This window comes from Nelumbo nucifera, chromosome 2, assembly GCF_055504915.1.
Source record: "Nelumbo nucifera cultivar China Antique chromosome 2, China Antique-T2T, whole genome shotgun sequence".
Taxonomy (NCBI): Eukaryota; Viridiplantae; Streptophyta; class Magnoliopsida; order Proteales; family Nelumbonaceae; genus Nelumbo; species Nelumbo nucifera.
Genome location: NC_142650.1, coordinates 31745865 through 31765718, shown reverse-complemented (window position 1 = coordinate 31765718; position 19854 = coordinate 31745865). Strand labels below are relative to the sequence as shown.

At 37.8% G+C, this 19854-nt stretch overlaps 1 long non-coding RNA gene across 2 annotated transcripts in view; it reads right to left on the bottom strand.

Annotated features, from left to right (window-relative positions):
- LOC104603319 (uncharacterized) overlaps nucleotides 1-19434 on the bottom strand; it is a 32210-nt gene extending 12776 nt beyond the window's left edge. The window contains exons 1-3 of one of the 2 annotated variants that reach the window (XR_736202.3): nucleotides 19075-19434; nucleotides 17527-18131; nucleotides 17062-17357 (exon numbers count right to left, since the gene is read on the bottom strand). This is a non-coding gene — a long non-coding RNA (uncharacterized LOC104603319). Of the gene's footprint in view, nucleotides 1-17061; nucleotides 17358-17526; nucleotides 18132-18222; nucleotides 18698-19074 lie in introns of those variants that run through there. The other variant, XR_016082727.1, reaches the window with a different exon arrangement.
- Between the last annotated feature and the right edge of the window lie 420 nt (nucleotides 19435-19854).

Genomic DNA, 19854 nt, shown 5'->3' with positions numbered 1-19854 from the left:
GAGCCTGGCTAGTAGTAGCTCCAATAGGTGGCTAAATGATAAAGAGTAGACTGAGGTGGATTGGTCATGTGCATAGAAGACCATCTACAGTACCCATTAGAAGAAGTAATTCGTTACAAATTGAAGGGGCTAGAAGAGCTAGGGCATATTGAAAAGGACTTGGGTGGAAGTATTAAGAAATTATTTAAGTGCCCATAATTTGATGATGGATATGGCATTGAATAGAACAAAATAACCACACAGGATTTAACCAACCCCATATATTTGGCACAAGGCTTAGATGATGATAGTGGTGATAATGATGATTTATCTCTCAAACTTACCAATAACACTTCCTACTGATAAATAACATCTCTAACCATAGAATCAGTCAATCTAATTACTAGAAATGTTCATAAAATGGCTTTAATATCAATTATAGCTTTCATATTTTTTTCATCTAAGAATATTTTGAATCCAACAAGAACAAAAATTGAATTTCTCCCTTTAATGTCCTTAAAAGTATTCCATTAAGCTTGTTCAAGAAGTGAATTCCAACAATCAACTCATCCAACCTCGCTGATTATTCTTCTATTCAACCCCCTTCCAATATAATGAAGAGGAAAATAATACCAAAGAAAATGTAGCGGCATTTAAGGGACGCTCATAAAGAAGAAAAGGAAGTGGTTTAATATCCACGGTTGGAAATTGAAAGAAAAAATGAATGTGGCAGTTCTTTGGTGGAGAAAGATACACATTGAGTATCATGCATGCCATATTTAGAACACAAATGATACCATAAAAAGAAGCAAAAGTTAGAATTATAGTTATAATAATTGCCATGAATTATAATTGCTATTATATATCTGAGGAATCAAATATTTGGTCAAAATATTACTATATAATAGTTGATGATTAACTATGTCAAATTGAACATATTCATTATCCCTTTTTTCATGGACGGGATTTTATTAAGTTGCACTACAACCTTCAAGGTGTTCTAAAATTCCAGACTCCAAATATTCTACCTCATCCATGCATTTGAATATGATAATTTCTGTACCTATCTGACTATATTGATTCAACTTCAAGAAGATGAGTTGTTAATTCAACATTTTTTAGCATAACACATGGAAAGGTAAAATTAAATGTGCACACAAAACATATGACTCTTGTTTATTGCTTGATCTGCTGCCAATATAGATTATAATATCAAAATTAATTCTCATTTTCGGAAAAAAATGTTGAAATTTTTTATTTCATTTGTATTCAGAACCATTTAAACTATTTGGTTTCACCATTTACCTATGCAAACCTTTCATTGGATCATATGGCAGGACAATTTGCTGCAAAAAGAATTATAATAGAAAACTATGCACACATATACAAGTGTAAAATGAATTTCTAATTGCCAAGATTTCTACTAAAAATTACACATAACATTAAAAAAAATCTTCTCCACTTTTTTATTTTGTCCAAGAGGAAGGGGTTAGGAACATGAATAAATGTATGATGTGTAGGTGGTGTGATAAGTCTAAGTGTGATGGTTTCCTTGAAGGGCAAAGAAAGGCTAAGAGTCTTGGGTAACAAAGGTAGATTATCATCTTTTGTTGATGGAATTGTGTGTTTGTTATGATCCACACCTATTTTATAAGGGGAGATTCTGAGGCCCTGGAGGGAAGGAGCCAAAAAGGATTTGACTCCTATTTGGAAAGGGGATCTTCAACTCAATGTCAATTGTCAGGGGGACACTACTTGGGGTTTGCCATGTGTCTCATGAGATCTTTCCAGGATGTAGTTTCCTTTCGTTAGAGGATTCTCATAGTACATGTGTGCTACTTCCCTTCACAGGTCTCCTGTATTGACGTGGTGTGGGTGACGCTAGGACTAGTCTGACGTGTTCTGCTTAATCCTCCTAAATGTCCTGCTATGAGCGACTTGGTTGATGGTGTTTTCGTCCATCGCGAGTCCGTGATGGCTTTGAGCTCATTGCATGTCCGTGACAGGTTATGGACTCCTCGCAGATCTGCATCGGCTTGCGTGTCACCATGGGTGTTTTTGTGCTTCCAGTTTAATACCTTCATTGCAATCGCAGTCGTGGTGAACAAGATGTACTTACATGATGTTTTCTTATTTTCTCTAGATTATTTATGCAAAGGAAGGACAAAATGTCCTCATCGGTATTCAACAAATCTTTGTTCTTTACTTTTTGATTGGATGGAAAAAACATTATCTTATTTGGAAACCTATCCTAAGGTTAAGTCTACAATTGAAGGGTAAGTGAAAGACACATGCTTGAATGTTCAAAGTTAAGGTGAAGTTTTTTCAAACTAGGGGAAAAATGATGTGGGAATCAAAATGGTCCTAAATTTCAGTCTAGGATTTTTCTCCTCATAATTTTTCCTAAAATTTGAGTCATAGAAAAAATCTAAAAGAGCAAGGAAAGAAAAAAGAGAACATGGTCTTAAGTCATAAAAAATGATTTAAGGACTTACAAATTGATAGAAAAAAGTGTCTTGATAAAGCACAATTGTAAGACAGGATTCATGTATGCAATCCCAAATAGTTGTGATAAATGCTAGTTGAAATGAGTTGAAGATATTTTATCATTTTATATATTTAATGTGGAACTTGGTCATAAGTTGTTACTTAGGTCATTGTTAGGGTTGGTTTACAGTTTGGAAGTCATTAAGTCATGGGACCAATTAGAGGGTACTGTTTTTCTCTTAACTGGATGTGTAGAAACAATTTGGTAACTATGATCATGGTTCAAAGTATCGATTGTGTACCATGAGATTTCAATAATTGGTAATCCACATTTTTATTTTTTCATATTGATATTTCATAGTTAGTTATGTTAGGATGAGTATTAACATTTGAAAAGTTTTAAAATACTCTAACTCACAATATTTAATGTTTAGTGACCCTAGAAATCAATATGTATCAATACTTCTAACCATGATTAACATCTACTAGATTCGAATTTGATAAGAATTAGATAGATTTGTAAATGAAGGTTCAAATTATTTTTTTACTGGTGTTGAGCCTCCAGTAATCTTTCTTACAAAACTGCCCAGAACATTATCTCCTTCACAGTCCCTTGTTTAGCCAATGTGTCAACTAAACCATTAGGTTCAAATTCAATTTGATATCTTTATTAAATATCTTATTCAAATTCAATTATATTGAAAATCACAACAACAAAAACTTTCCAAAAATCTAAAAAAAAATAAATGGCATGCCACAAATTACACCAAATGTTACTTGACTGACCTATGTCTAGGATGGTGACCAGTGTTCAACATCAAATATTCAATGATTTGGTCTAAAATCCCTTATAAAATAGAAAAATGGGTAATAAATATCAAACATAAAGGACCAAAGCCACCACACTTGAAAATATATAGATTATAGCTCTTTCTTGGATAAGATCGTAAGATGGTGAATATGCATTCAAGGGTAAAGAAATAAAGCCTTGCCAATGTGTATGAGGAGACTTACAATAAATGATGGAATAGATGCCTCGTAGCATTTCAAGAAACATAACATTGTGAGGCAAAAGGAAAGTTTACTTGCAAGAGTGAGCAAAGACATGTCGTGGATGAGTCCCATGAAACTGAGCTGAGTTTGCTTCACAAGGCCATTTTAATGTGGCCTTGCGAGTTGCCTTGTAAAGTCATACTAATTCAACCTTATGAGCCAAGTTTGCCACATGAGGCTCAACTACTTCTTACCTTGTGAGGTTATATATATTAATTCCGCCTCACAGAGTCACACTAGAGTTTCAGACATGTGTTTAGTGCCCCACGGAAACCACAACCAGCTACACCTATGTCGTATTGGCATGCTTCTCTCTAAAAAGGCATAAGATTGTGCTCTAACAACCTTGTGGTCCTAAAGGACACAAGTCTCGAGAGGAGAGGTAGATGGAATTTGTTCTTAGACAGCACCTAAGCTGGTGAATATCCTAGGACTTCATGCAACATAACCTATAACCTTACTTTCTATAAATAGAGAGGAGACCATCCTTTGTAAGGGGGACCCAATGTCATTCTATCTTTGAGCTAAGTCCTGTTCATCCCCCTTAGTGGCATCTTCCTTCTTGCTTTCAAGAGTCTAAGTCTATCCTTATCATTATAGGCTTGCAAAGATATTAGGAATGAGAGCCTTCAAAGAAAGATTATCTTAATCTTAATTTTGATAGGAGTATGGGAAACCTGGAACTTTTGGGGGTCGGAGGAGTGATAAGGGATGAATAGGGAAGAGTAAAACCAATCTATTTAGGACCAATAGGGGAAGGTGATTCCATAAGGGTTGAGTGGAGAATTTGGTAATAGTGGGCGATTCTAAGGTGGTTATAAGTTGGGTGAAAAATTAGAGCTTTGTAGTATTATGGAAATGAGAAGAAGAAATACAAATGGTGGATTAGGAATATGTATGTGGTGGCTCAGTGGACTCCAATATTGGCTAACACTTGGGCAGATAGCTAGGCCAAGAAAGAGGTGAATAGAAATTCTTTATTTTGGGCAAAATTGTAATGTTTATAATTAATTTCATGTTGGGGAGGGATAGCATTACTCTTAGTTTTGTACCATAAGATATATTATTCTATCTTTCTTGTTACTAATCAAAAAAAAAAAAAAAAAATCGGACAGAAAATCGAAGAGAGAGAGAGAGAGGAGGGAGAGGGAGTAAGCAATTTGGAATAGAGGAAACATCCAACTAAGTATTGATAATAAGATTAAAAAGAAGCATCTCAATCTAGCTAGAGAGAGAGAGAGTACCTCAATTGACAATGGTGAAGTCATGGTTTTCTATCTATTGTGTCAACTTGCTAGTTGTTGCAAGTAATGCTTCTTCTTCCCTTAACCCAGCCATATGAAAAGTCTTGCCCACAAGTCAGTTCATAGGTTTTGGTAGTATATATAGAAAGAATCATGATTCATCTCTCTCTTTTTAAAGAAAAGAAGTTGAGCAAACTTTCTTTTTAAGCAAACTAGCCAAAATAAAAAAGATTATGAAAAAAATTATAGATAGGCATTGGTAAGTATTAGATAGAGTGATGGTTTTTTTAATATATATTAAAATATATATAACATATATCATACTGATAATTGAATATTTAATTTAGATTATAATGGATCAAATCAGGGTCTATCCAAATATGGTTTGATTAGAAAACAAATCTCATCTTTAGATTCAAATTAAATTTGTTATTGTTTATTGGATGTCTAAGTCCAATATAAATGGATTATATTTGAATCTTATTGGATCAATATTCTATTCATTTGAAGACCTATATGATCACCCATCATCAATTTGTTGGTGGTATATAATATTGTTCTATGATGAGAGTAAAGCTTAGATGATTAAGAAGTTAAGGTTGGTAGTAGAGTTGTTTGAGCAAATCTAAATCTTAAAATAATCCTTGATAAAGTTGCTTAGAATAGATTAACTTCGGTAACAATGAGCTACTTAGGTTTTCCTCTAAGTGCTAACCCCAAGGAAATTTGATTCTAGAATTCAATCCTAAAAAGATTCGCTACGAAGCTCATGACTTGGAAGAAGAGTTATATCTTTTTGGGTGGTGGATAGTATTCAACTTTGCCTAACCTCCTTGCATACTATTGTCAATGCTTAAAATCCCACAAATAACAGCTAAGAAGATTGAAAAAGTAATGAAAATTCTTTGTGGAAATTGTATGAGGGTAAAAAAACCATTTGGTAAAGTGGAAAGTGGTGTGTAGAAAAAAAATCAAGGAGGGTTAAGAATATGGAATGTGGGGAGGAAAAGCATTGCTTTATCTATTACGGAAATGGTTGCAAAGATTTCCTATTGAAAAAAAAAAATTGTGGCAGAAAGTTGCAATATGTGAGGACAATGGTTGGAATCGTGGCTTATCTTCTAGTGCTACCTTGGCCTCTCCTTAGAAGACAATCCATGATAATCTTCCTATAAGGAAGGAAACATTACTTTAAATAGTTTCAGTCTTACATTTCATTTGTTGAACAAATAGGTCTTTGACAAGATTGTTGTTGCATGTGGAGTACTTGTAGTATTGAGCACAAACAATCTTCATGCAGCAAGGTTAAAGGTGGTGCGAGTGAAGGATAAAAACTATTACATGTTTGATGGAGTTGCTTATGGAAGGGATGTGGATTAAGACCTGGGTTGCATAAGAAGTTGAAGCATGGTGCTTAGGGCAAAAGCTTAAAGATGATGAAGCGATAGAATGAGCACCATGTGGAGATGATTTGTTAGGAAGAGAAAAAGTCGTGATTGAGAAGGAAAATGTGTTACTTGAACTGGGATTCCTAATGTGGATTCTAATTTAAAATTTAATGCAAAGCTATTAAAGAAGGCCCTGGCAACCACAAAGATTTTCACATCCTATTTCAAAGCCATGAGGTAAATTGGATGGTCGAGAAGTGGATATATTAAAAAAGATGTTGAGCATTCTTGAAGGAGATGGGGATAACTCATGTGACAACTTAAGGGCTCATGTGAGCATTAACGAAAAAAGGTGCTTAGGGATGACTGTTTACAATCAATTATCTCCCCCATTGACTCCAAGTTTGGGGCATAAGATGGTAGGGACAAGTGTTGTGACACCATGGGTGATGGCAGTGTTTTTAAAAGCACAAAGCAAAAAATGGCATAGTGGCCATTTTGTGCCCAAGGCGAGGTGCACACCTTTTTGGAGTAAAGCACAAAAATACAAAAAAAAAAAAAAACTACAAATTAAAAAAATAAAAATATATTAAACATAAAGTAGAAATAACTAATTGCAAATTTAGTCAAGTTTCTTGTGAAAGGAAAGAGAGGGAAGATGAAGATTTTAGCAGTAGAGAAGAAAGGAGAAGAAGAAAAGAGTAGGAAGTCAACTAGGATTGTAAAATTAACCTTAGATGCCTACCTCTCATTATATTTATACTTAACTTAAAGAATGAGATATTACAAGGATGCCCTTAGTAGGGCGGCTACTAATATAGCTGAACAGTCACAACTTAAAAAAACATAAACTAATGGACCTAAAGCCCAACACTTTCCTAACTAAATAAAAACAACTCGGACCAACTCAACACTCCCCCTCAAGTTGGGAGTAAATGTCACACATTCCCAACTTGCGTAGATCATGCTCCAACTTGTTCTTTGCAACACCTTTTGTGAGAACATCAGCGAGCTACAAATTAGAAGCAATGTATGGAAGACAAACCTCTCCAGAAGTTACTGTCTCTCTACTTCAATGTGCTTAGTTCGGCCATGCTGGACTAGGTTATGGGCAATGTTAATTGCTACCTGGTTATCACCGTATAGCATCATAGGTTCTTCTGCCTGTACACCAATTTCTTCTAACAGGGAATGGATCCAGAGAAGTTCTGAAACTCCATGTGCCACGGCCCTGTATTCGGCTTTAGCACTTGATCTTGCCACCACCGTTTGTTTCTTACTCTTCCATGAGACAAGGTTACCCCCAACAAGGGTGCACACTCCTAAAGTTGATCTCCTATCATCAAGGCATCCTGCCCAATCTATATCTATATAAGCCTCTAATTTCAACTGTCCATGATCAATAAATAATATGCCTCTACCCAGGTGTCCCTTCAGATAAGCAAGAATCTTGTCAACTGCCTCCTAATAATCGACTCGTGGAGCATGCATATATTGACTTACTACACTTACTGCATAGAAAATGTTTGGTCTTGTCATACACAAGTATAGCAGCCGACCCACAAGTCTCTGATATCTCCCAATGTCTTTTACTGGTTTACCTTCTGATGCATTGATTTTATGGTTCCGATCAATAGGGGTGTTGATTGCCTTTGTTCCAAGCTTCCTTGTCTCTTGAAGAAGATTCAAGACATACTTCCTTTGAGAGATAAAAATTCCATGTTTTGATCTTGCAACTTCAATGCCTAAGAAGTATCTCAGTTCTCCAAGATCCTTAATTTCAAATTCTTTATGTAGGTTCCTTTTCAGACCATCAATCTCACTCATATCATTCCCAGTGACAACAATATCATCCACATAAACAATTAGGACTGACACCAAAGATCCCCTTTGCTTCACAAACAATGTGTGATCGGACTGAGTCTAAGTGTAGCCAAAAGCAATCAAGGCCTTTCTGAATCTGTCAAACCATGCTCTAGGAGATTGTTTCAAGCCATAAAGTGACTTCTTAAGACTGCATACCTTTCCCTTTTCAGTATCATTGTAAAAGCAAGTAGGAAGATCCATACACACTTCTTCTTGCAGATCCCCATTTATGAAAGCATTCTTTACATCAAGTTGAAACAAGGGCCAAGAGTATGAGGCAACAAGAGAAAGAAGTATCCGAACAGAGGTCATCTTTACAACTGGTGCAAAGGTCTCTAAGTAATCAATGTCATAGGTCTGTGTGTACCCTTTTGCAACAAGTCTTTCCTTATACCTTTCTATACTTCCATTTGCCTTATAATTTACTGTGTAAACCCATCTGCAGCCAACTGTCTCCTTTCCTTCTGGTAGATCCACAATGTCCCATGTTTGATTCTTAACCAAAGCTGCCATCTCTTCCTGCATAGTTGTCTTCCACTCAAGTTTGGAGAGAGTCTCGCTAACACCCTTGGGTATAGACACTGAATCAAGAGAGGAAAGAAAAGCACGGTAGGAAGGAGAAAGTTCATTGTAGGATAAGTACTGTGAAATACAATGTGCAGTACACTTTCTCTTCCATTTTTTGAGAGCAATAGGAAGATCAAGGTTATATATAGCAGTGTTAGTAGAATCAATGGGAACTAAAACAGTAGCGGGACCAAGAGGAATACCTGAATCTATATCAGCCGAATTTGGAGTCTCCAATCGACAGGAAGTGATGTGAGTTCTGCTGTAGTGGAATCAACCTCCTTGTGAAGTCTCTGTCGTAAGTAATGCTGAGAAGCAGAACGCAAAGGAGGTGGCAAGGTAGGTGACACAGAGTGGTGGTCAAGCACAGGAGTAAACACAGGGGCTGGAATTGGGAGAGGAATAGATTGCTGACTCACTTCCCCAAAACACTCCCCCTGAGAAGGATTCTTTAAGAAGAAGTATGTGGATTCAAAAAATGTGACATCCATGGTAACATATCGGCTCCCAGAGACTAGATCATAGTAGTAGTACCCTTTCTGATTCTCTGCATATCCAAGGAAGACACACTTCTTTGCCTTGGGATCAAGCTTCAATTGGTGAGGACCAAGGATATGTGCAAAGAATACACACCCAAACACCTTGAGAGGAATATGAAACATCTCCCCCTGAGAAAAAAGGAGACTGAATGCGGAGTTGAATCCAAGTATATGAGAGGGCACCCTGTTAATCAAATATACTGCTATGAGAACTGCATCACCCCAAAACCGAACTGAAACTGTAAAAGTGATCATCGTGCTTCTTGCAATCTCAACAATGTGTATATTCTTCCTTTCTGCAACACTATTCTGCTGTGGACTGTAGGGGCAACTGCTATGGTGGACAACACCATATTCTAATAGATATGATGTAAGGTGTCTTTCAAAATATTCCTTGGAATTGTCGGATCTGAACACCTTTATTCTTGTTCCAAACTGTGTTAGTACCATCTGATGAAATTACCTCACTAAGGATGGTACTTCATCGCAGGATCTCACCAGGTAAATCCAAGAGTATCGTGAGAAATCATCCACAAATAAAAGAAAATATCGATAGCCACCTATAGAAGAAACATGGTAAGGGTCCCACACATCCGAATGAATAACATCAAAAGAAGAAAAACATCTTTTATTACTAGGTTTAAATGAATGTCTACAATGCTTTCCAAGTTGACAACCTTCACACTCCAGACTTGACAAACTAACAGACTTAAAAAGTTCTAGAAACAAAAAACTCAAAGAAGAAAAATGTAAATGGCCCAAACAGTTATGCCAAAGCATAATTTGACCCACAGATCCTGACTCACTATCCCTACTGACATGATGACTCTGATGAGGAGGAAGTACATCCAAGAGGTAAATTCCATTCACTTCACGACCACTCCTAATCGTCCTCCTTGAATCCAGATCCAACAAAATTCAATGACCAGGAGAAAAAAATATTAAGCAATTCAGGTTCAGATTCTTAGTCAAACTACTAACAGATAACAAATTAGTGTTCAATCTGGGAACATGAAAACAAAGGGTAGAGAAATAGAATCATAATCTTGACAGATCCCTTTCCAGCAATAGGAACATGGGATCCATCAGCTGTGGAGACCCTATCTCTGCCAGAACAGAGCTGGTAAGTTGAAAAAATAGTAGAGCTCTGGGTCATGTGCTCCGAGGCTCCAGAATCTAAAATCCAAGGAGGTCCCTCCTTACCTGAAATAGCAACATAATTTGTAGTGACGTGTGAACTACCTGTGTGAGCAAAGGAAGTAGAGTGGACTACACCAGTGCCACCTGTACCTTGCTGTCCGCTTACGACTGAACTGGAACTGGTTGTATCCTACTGGTTCAGAAGTAGCCTATACCTCTCAAGTTCGGCCCTTACTACAACAGCTGCAACAGACTCTAGAGTAGTAGTAGGAGGGGCCGGAATGTCACCAATAACTGCCATGTGTGCATTTCCCTTCTTATTTTTCAATCTAGTCGGCACAAGATGTGGGTGAAGCTTCCAGCAAGTATCTCTTGTGTGTTTAGGCTTCTTACAGTAGTCACAGATCAAATCTCTTTTATCTTCCTTCTTGATTTCACTGCTACCCCGATCTCCACTTTGTTTAGGTTTCACAACACTTACCATGGCAAACTGATCAGGAATAAGGTTTTTCATCATCACATCTCTCCTGCACTCCTCCCCTGATACAAAGGCATATGCCTGGGAGAGAGTAACATTGTCCCTAGAAAGAAGGTGTTGTCGTGCAATATCATACTCAGGATTAAAGCCAACAAGGAATTCAAACACCCTATACTTCTCTAGATGTTTCTGATAGGTAGTTGCATGCTTAGTGGTTTCTCAAGCAAATGTCTATAAATGGTCAATCTCCTGCCACAGGGTTTTAAGGGCTGAAAAATAAGCTGCAACAGGTCTATCTCCCTGCCTTGTAGAAATAATCTGATTTCTCAATTGATAACTCCTAGCAACATTTTCCCTCTATGAATAGGTTTCTGCAACCCCATCCCACCTAACTGTAGTAATGGTCCCAGCCCCGAAAGGGCCTCCAGCACCTCCTCCCACTAGTCCTGTTTCACTCCCGAGCTTATTTTCAACTCCGTGGCCCTCTTTGCTTCTCAAAAAATGTAAAGAAAATAACTGAAATTTGCAACAAGATCAAACAAAACACTTTTTGGAACCAACAACACCTTTTTGGTGTCCTAGACTTTCTTCCCACAAAAGATTCATTTTCTGTGTGACGGGGAAAGAGAGAGAGGAGGCAACCGCTCTCTCTAGAAGCCTCCAAATCAGGCAAGACTTGAATTGCCCCTTACAAAAACTCCAAGGAACCCTAAAAAATTAGGACGCCACTTCCTAGGTCAAAACCGAAGAGTCCAACAAAAATAAGACTCTTCCCCTTTCTCCAGTTTTTCCTGATTTTGATGAGAAACCCTAGACCAGCTACAGGGCACACAGATCCACCAAAAAAATCCAAAAACTAGGCTTACCTGAGAGTTTCGATCAGCCTCTTAAATCACCATGCTGTCGGCCGATCTAGGGCTGTAGGAAGGAATAACTTCAAGGAACCTTTGGCCCGCTCTGATACCAAGTAGAAATCACTAATTGCAGATTCAGTCGAGTTTCTTGTGAAAGGAAAGAGGGGGAAGATGAAGATTTCAACAGTAAAGAAGAAAGAAGAAGAAAATAGTAGGAAGTAAACCAGGATTGTAAAATTAACCCTAGCTGCCTACCTCTCATTATATTTATACTTAACTTAAAGGATGAGATATTACAAGGATGCCCTTAGTAGGGTGGCTACTAATATAGCTGAACAGTCACAACTTAAAAAAACATAAACTAATGAGCCTAAAGCCCAACAACTTCCTAACTAAATAAAAACAACTTGGACCAACTCAACACATAATATTAAAAAAATATATAAACTTAAGTTTTAAAATAAATGTTAAAAAAACCTATTATCTAAAATTAAAATACATAAACATAACATGTAAAGCATATTCAAATGAAAATTTAAAAATAAAATCAAACATATAAAACATTTTCAAGCATGTAAAACCGACAATCTCTTTTTTTCCTCAATTGCATTACTTCAATTACCTAATGTGATGTAAAACATATTACATTCCTGATTCTACAAGCCACCTTTGTGCCATGCCCCTCGAGGCAAGCACAAACAAGTCCAGAGAACCCCCTATTTGCTAATGTTGTTCATTTATTCATCTTAATAAAATATTTTCTTAAAAGGCAAATAAAATTGTAAAATCATTGTTTTTTATGTAAAAATTAAGAATTTAAGACCCTAACATGGATTCATTTGGGCTTGCCTCGAGGGGTGTGGTCAGAGGTTCGGGGGCAGAGCCCCTGACCCATGCACTAGGTTCAAAAAATGCAAAAAAGCGTAAAATTTTCAAAAGGGGAATGCTTATGCTAAGGTGCAAGGCGCATTAGGCACACCAAGCGTGTGCCTTTTGAAAGTGCTATGTGTAGGACCTGGGCGAGGTACCTACCCTAAAATGCACCTTGCCTATGCGCCTAGGCATGCCTTTTAAGTCACTGGGTGATATGCATTGTTAATTGTGATGGTGGATCTTGTAGGGGTTCAAGTGAAGAGTTTTAGGCAGCAAAATCAAACAATGAAGGGATAGTGGTTTTTGAAAGAGCTTTTAATGAAAGAAATGATGGGGATTCAATTATTGCAGTTGGAGGTGAAATGTCAAGGAGAGGAGTTATAACTCAAGAAGGTGTGGAGGTATGAAGTGAAATGTGTAGTGAGAACAACAAGGAACAAATAAGCAGGGGGCTCACGTTGAATCTGAAAGTAGGAGGGATAGTCAATGTGGAGAATGTTGAGGAGATGAGTGAGAAAGATACAGAATTAGGTGAACTCTAGTGGTCAATGGTGCAGAATGATGATTGGAATGTTTCAATTTATGAAAGAAAGAAAAACAACAGCAATAAACCATTAATTGAGGATGGAGATGAGGAGGCTTTATCTGAGAGTGGGGAAGATGGTACAAAAGATGTGATTTTAGATGAAACTCATCAAGTAGAAAGAGTGTTTGATATTGAAGAAGTTGTGAAGGCAGATGTGGAGGTGTATAAAAACAATAGGATTGTTTTACCTGGGGGGAAGAGTTTGTGGTGGAGGCATTTAAAGAATTGGAAGAAAAGAGTCAAGAGAAAAAAGAAAGTAAGGAAAATGGCTATTTTCAAAGAACAAACAGAAATCGTTCCAGATTGGAGATCATCCAGAGTTACAAGAGTTAATAGTAGACAAGATCAAGAGGTGGGAGCAGTTTAAAGCTTTGAGAAGAATGCAATCTGAGTTAGAAAGGATTAATGCTGGTCATAAGGATCCTTTGGATCTCAAGAAGTTTCCTAATGTAAAATGCAAAAATTAAAGTTTCAAAAGTATTTGCTAGATTGAAACGTGCCTTCGGGGTTGGCCTAATAAAAGGGTCAAGAAAACAAAGAGAGCATACAAATGAAGCAAAGAACTTCCCAAGAAATCATCACTGGGTGTTGCTGAGTAATTGGGTAGAAGATTCTCCCAGTTTTGATGTGAAGGTTAGTCTTCTCTAGGTGTTCGGCCTATGTTGTTTTTCTATTGGAGTTTAGGGATTTATTGTAAAGGTGTGGCAAGAAGTTGTGTTTTCTATTTTTGTTTTCAGGCTCAAGGGGAGATTTCTGTGTGTCATTTGTTTGGTTAGTTTGGTTGGATGACTCTTATGGCTGGGTATGAAGTTTTGTTTCTTTTTCTCCTCTTAGGAAATTTTTGGTCACCTTTCATGTATTGTTCTTTTTTCTTTTAAATACTTTTAGTTTTACCTTCAGCAAAATGTTTTCCTATTTTTCTAGTTTATTTATATCAACAATGATGTTTGTTCTACTAATAATATTTATTTCTAAGAGGCTTTGTGGGTAGGGGAATTTTCTTCTAAAATTGTTTCCCTTCTTTGCTCACTCTATCTTCTTCTAAGAGGGAGTAGGTCTCAGAATTTGTTGTACCTTCCTTTTCATGCAGTGGTTTAAGTGGACTTTGGGCTTCAAAAAAAGGTCTTGCCAGTGTTTTATCTCCTTTTCATGCAATGGTTTTAATCTTGTGCATCATATAATGCAATTGAAATACGAAAAATCTCTTTATACAAAAAGGGTAAGAATATTGTTACTGAAATCACATGTGATTCAATCTATAGAAAACACATTATTCATTCGGAATCCCAAACAAATTAAGGCCAAAAAACTTAACATTAGAATAAACAATACCAGAGATACTCCAAAAGTAAAGAGAAGCAACTTTGTAACCAATCAGTAACATAAAATAAAATCAACTATACATAATACATCCAAAGTTTACCACAAATACTTTGAATGTTACTAAAAATATAAATTTTACTTCAAATATCTACTAATTTTCAATATTGTCTTTTTCTTTCATCTTTCTTCTACTTTTTTATCCCACTTTCTTCTATGGCAGTGCCTATATGGTCCTATTGATTGTATTGAAAATTTGTAAACTTCACCATATATCCCACCGCCAAAACATGATAATGATGCACTATATCAGGTCCAAAAGAAAGAAAAAAAAAACAAATTAGACAATAAGGATCAACTATTAGTAAGTATTTAGAATTAAATGATCTCCGTGATTGTGTTGTTAATCAATCAGGATAGGTGCAATTAATTTCCTTCCTATGTTAAGACAATTTCTAGTAGTTTCCTTATAACAATTAGTTATGATTATTTATTTCTGCCAGAAAAAAGTTATGATTATTTGTTAGATAGTCTACATGGTTGTGCTTGAAATTCATTAGAATCAATAGGCTTTCTAATCTAATATTATAAATCATTTTTTAGTGGTTTCTTTACATAATAACTTTTTTTTTTACTTTTCTTTAGATTATATTAAGTTGCCCTTAGAATATTTCCGACTACCATTTTAGAATTGAATTCATGAATTGTAAAAGGGCTGAGTTAGTGGGGTCACAAAAAATGAACATGTTCTGTGAAAGAAAAAAGAGAAAACCAAGAAAGAGGAGTAAATTGTTATGTTGCTTTTTGTTGAAATGTAGGGCCAAAATGTCCCCTTGGCTAGTAGTTGATCAATTTTTCTCATCAGGATTGGGAGCCAATAGACTAATTGGTGCTTGCTGAAGTTCCATATAATTAGCTGTATCAATTCTTCATGAAGCAAAGGTTTTTCATGGACCAAATTTCTAAAGACTGTAGTTGAGGATGGATCTTTAATTACAACATGCTTTTAGCTTTAGCTACTACCTACTGGTCATAGGACTGCCTACATGTTCCTATACAGATACCTTTTTGTAAATGGACATAGGTGGTTGGTTATCTACCTCTCTTGCAATTTCACAAAGATAATTTTAAACAGGACCATTGGAGTAGGCATGTAGGTAGTCGTGAACAACCTAGTTGGTTGTTTTCATGCTCTCATTGTAGGTCCAATAGTTTCTTGTAGTAATCATAACACTCCATAAATTTACAATATCCCTAAGAACACAAATAGATGGAGATGTCATCATAGAACACAATTCAACCAAGCACAGAAGACGGCTGCAACCACATAATTAAAAAATGCTTTGATGACATTGTAAGGCAAGCACAGTATCATGTCCTTGTCAAAAGGATCTCTAAGAACCTTCCAAGTTTTGCAGTGTTCCTTCTACTGGTTGTTAATCCACTTGGAACATAGTCACCTAGTTGGGTTAATTAATGCACAAAAGCCAAGCTTGTTCAGTTGTGAATGGGGGTTATTATTATGAAAAATCACCACCTAAACCATTCAATCCTCTGGATAAGTTGCTGAATGATGAGATGATATGGACATTTATTAAAGAGCAAGACACCGCGTGCATGAGCAACATATCAGCCTACAATCAACCATTCCAGGTCTCCTTAACTTGATCAAGAATCCAGCAATGTCAGAATGATTTGCACAGCCTTTGTACAACTACCATATGGTCCATATGTCTACCTGCTTTCTGGCCTGTAGGATTAGCTAAAACATTTACTTCGTGCAAGAGGAGACATGCTAGGTCAGTCGGGTGGCCTATCCATTTTATCTATGAGCCAGACCACAGGTCAAAGCTTCTTCTATAAATGGGCTCGTAGTTTTCATTAAGTTAGTTATAATAGTAAAGTAAGTGAAAAAGAAAAAGGCAAGGAAAAAAGCAACTTAACTTTCTTCTGTCTTCCCCACTCTTATTAATCGTGGGTCTCACTCATAGAGGGCAGGCTCTAATCTGGGTAGCCTAAGTAAAGTACAACTCCTTGGGGTCTTTAACTGGTCCTGTCTTTCTTCCATTAAAGGTATCTGTCTGCATCCATCTTGAGGCGGCTGAAGATTCTCTATTCCCTCCTCCAACTTTGCCCTCAAGAAGAAAGGATCAACTGAGCCATTAACCATAAGCAGAAAGCCATTAATCCTACCCAATGTCATTCGTTCTCATCTTCTACTCTACTTGACGATAACTAAAACTGAACCATTTGAACAGTAACCCACATATTCTCCATCATTCAGGTTACAATTCATCTTGCACAGAACCTCTTTGCATGTAATGGACAACCCTTTTCGGTTGCACCTTTCAAACCACCAACTGCTTGTGGTGGTTAGTTCAGATAAGTAGAGCTTAAATTGTTCTAATTATATATTCTGGGGAATTAAGCTGTTCTCGATTTTCAAACTAAGCTTTTCATCTTGCTCAGTAGTGTACAATAAAGCAAACCCTATGTAATGGGTAAAGTAAAACTAAGCGAAATTCCTCATAGTCTAGACTCTACACTGTTTTACATAGACTACCAAAAATCCAAGTCAAGCAAATGAACGAAACCCATTGTATTGTATATTCACTACCCAAAAGGATTCAAAAACAAGCTCAGGATTCAATTCAGATAATAGTTCAACTAAGGTGAGGAATCGGTACCGCATCCAGAAGAAAGGCTAGATCTCTTTTGCAGTTGAGTGTTGAAAACCAAGTATCACCTCACAGCCCATCCACAGCCAGCCATCGAAGAAAATGTCCATCTAATTCCGGTACAAGTTGTTGCCTTCAATTGGCCACCAGAAAATCCCATTTCTTCAACTTCATCCAAAGAATATAGTAGACCTAGTTGCTTTACTGACAGACGAAGTTCGTCATCAGTGATACGAGTTGTGATTCATGAAGTGAGGCATATCTCAGACCACCTTCGAGTCTGCATCTCTGAATTAACAACCTGCCTACCAATTGAGATACCGAGAGAAAAGGCAAGTGTAAGGAGAAAGCGTTTTCGATGAAAGGAAACATGAAATATAAGGCCGCTATGCTTTGACAATATCAAGATCATAACGGATGAACGACGATATAATATGAAACAGATGCTCAAGAAAGTGCAACACGAGATCTAACCTGTTGAATAGATTATGCTTCCATGGCTGCTTGTTCATGAATTGGGAGTTGGGACCTCCTTCAGAATATCCTACCCATCTTCCCATGAACGGAAAATACAGAAGGAAGGAGCGAGAGAGGAAAGAAAGAATGAACCAAAACGCACGGAAACTATCCATACTTACGACCATCCCAAAGAAACCCAACTTCCAAAATTATCTGCTAGACCTTGCTGAACAGTCCACAATAAGTAAACGGATCCGCATCACAAAAAAGAAATTGATCAAAACAGACCGCTGTTTCTTGGAAACTACCGGCACAATAAGCAGATCGACGAAGACCCGTTTGAATTTGGAATACGAGCATCCAGATTCCGGCTAGATTCCGATCGAAAACAGCTCAAATGGCCGGCGAATCATCGGTCGCATGCGCATGAAATAAAAAATGAAGAATGATCAATAAAGAATGGGAACTAAGAGAGGTTACAGAGCGAAATCGATGAACTGGTCCATACAGTTTTTCGTTAAATCCGCACAGTGAACAGGCGTACCTTCCCACGGTCACCCACTTCAATCGTCCTCTCCTGGAGCGTCATCAAAAGTCACGCTTTCAAGCCTTCATCTCAGCTAAAAAATGATTAAAAAACAAGCAAATTTACTGTTGATCAAATGTATATAAAACTAATACCAAGACGAACAAACAAAAAAAAAAACCTGCCTGTCGAATTGATCTCGATTTCTCTACCAGAAAAATAATAAATACATAAAAAAAGAGATCATCCTTCGTTCTTCAGCATCGGAACTCGAAGAAACTTGATAAGGATAGAATTGGAAAGAGGAGAGACAGAGAGGATAAGATTGGTGGCGAGCGGAAGATAAGACTGCTGCTTGATGTGTCGTTTCCAACTATTATCTTTTCCTTTTCTTCCATTTATTTTGGCCTTACAAATTTCCCTTTTTTCTAGGCAGACGACAGATGGAGAAAGGAAACGAAGACAGAGAGGAGAGAGAAAGAGCAGCAAAAATAATTCATGTGGGACTGCATCAGCAGGCCAGGAAACGACCCGAAAGGTCAGATTCCGGCACCGGAAGCTGACAGAAAGAGAAGTGAGCACGCACCGGCGACGGCATACCCATATACAATTGCCTGTGTGTGCTCACTCTCTTCTGTCAGTCTCTCACGTCCCAGAAAAACAAACCCGGTAAGGCTTTCCCAAAATGGAAATAAATAACCACCAAAAGAGTCAGATCTGAAACCACAGAGACACCCATTTACGGAAAGGTATCAGAAGCCATGAAACTCACGAACTCAATCAAACACTCCCTCCTTTTAAGAAGCGAGGACGATATTAGGGTTTATGTAGACGAACCCACGAAACCCTTTTGTGACTTGTGAGTTCCCTCTCCTGTCTGCTTTTCTTTATTATTATTCTTATATATTGTTTTTTTTTTTTTCTTTTTCTTTTCTGTCTTTCCCCCTCCCCTCTGTTTCTACTTTCTACAACTCTAGTTAGTAGTTAGAAGTTACAATTTCTCTCCATGCAATCACACACGTGTCGGTCGCACGTACCTTCAAGTACTTCAACAGCGCAGAAGGCAGAACTGCCGCACCGGTGGTGAGGAGAGAGAAAGGGTCAACACAGGTTTACACAAGAGAGAGAGAGAGAGAGAGAGAGGCGGGGGTACTGGCGGAGTGGTGACTGGTGACTGTTGAGCCTTGAGCGAGCGAGCGAGCAGGTGACGAGACGAGACGAGACGACTAATGAGGCTCAAGCTCTGTGCTTTGGTCTCTCTTCATGGTCATGGTCATGGCTTGATTCTGCGGAGCGGAGAGCCGAAGGATAAATGGAGGTGCGGAGGGCCTTCGGAGAAGGAAGCGAGTTTGTCGAGCGGCGACCGGCGACTGGCTGGCTGGGATGGTCTGGCTACGTGTTTGATATAATGGCGATTGACTTTTCATTATTTTAGAGCCCTTGATTTGACTGGTACGGAGGATTTAAGCCATTGATTGAGAGGAGAGTGGGGCCCACTGTCGGTGGTGGTGATGGCCCCCTCCTGGGTTTGTGCGAATTGGACTGCGTCACACAGGGAGACAAGATATAGACGGGGCTCTTTTAAATTCTTTTGGTGCGTGTATTTATTACTCCTTTGTTAAATTTGCAGTGGTGGTGGTGGTGGTCTGGTGGACTCGTGGACTCTTGGACTCTTGGACTGGACTGGAGGGAGCCTGGCTGGAGGGGCCCGACTACACACCTCTCCATCTTTCTCTCTCCCTAGAGTGAGAGTGAGAGAAGAGAGGAGATGGAGAGAGAACGACTGAAGTAAATAAAATAGACTGTACGTTCCAACA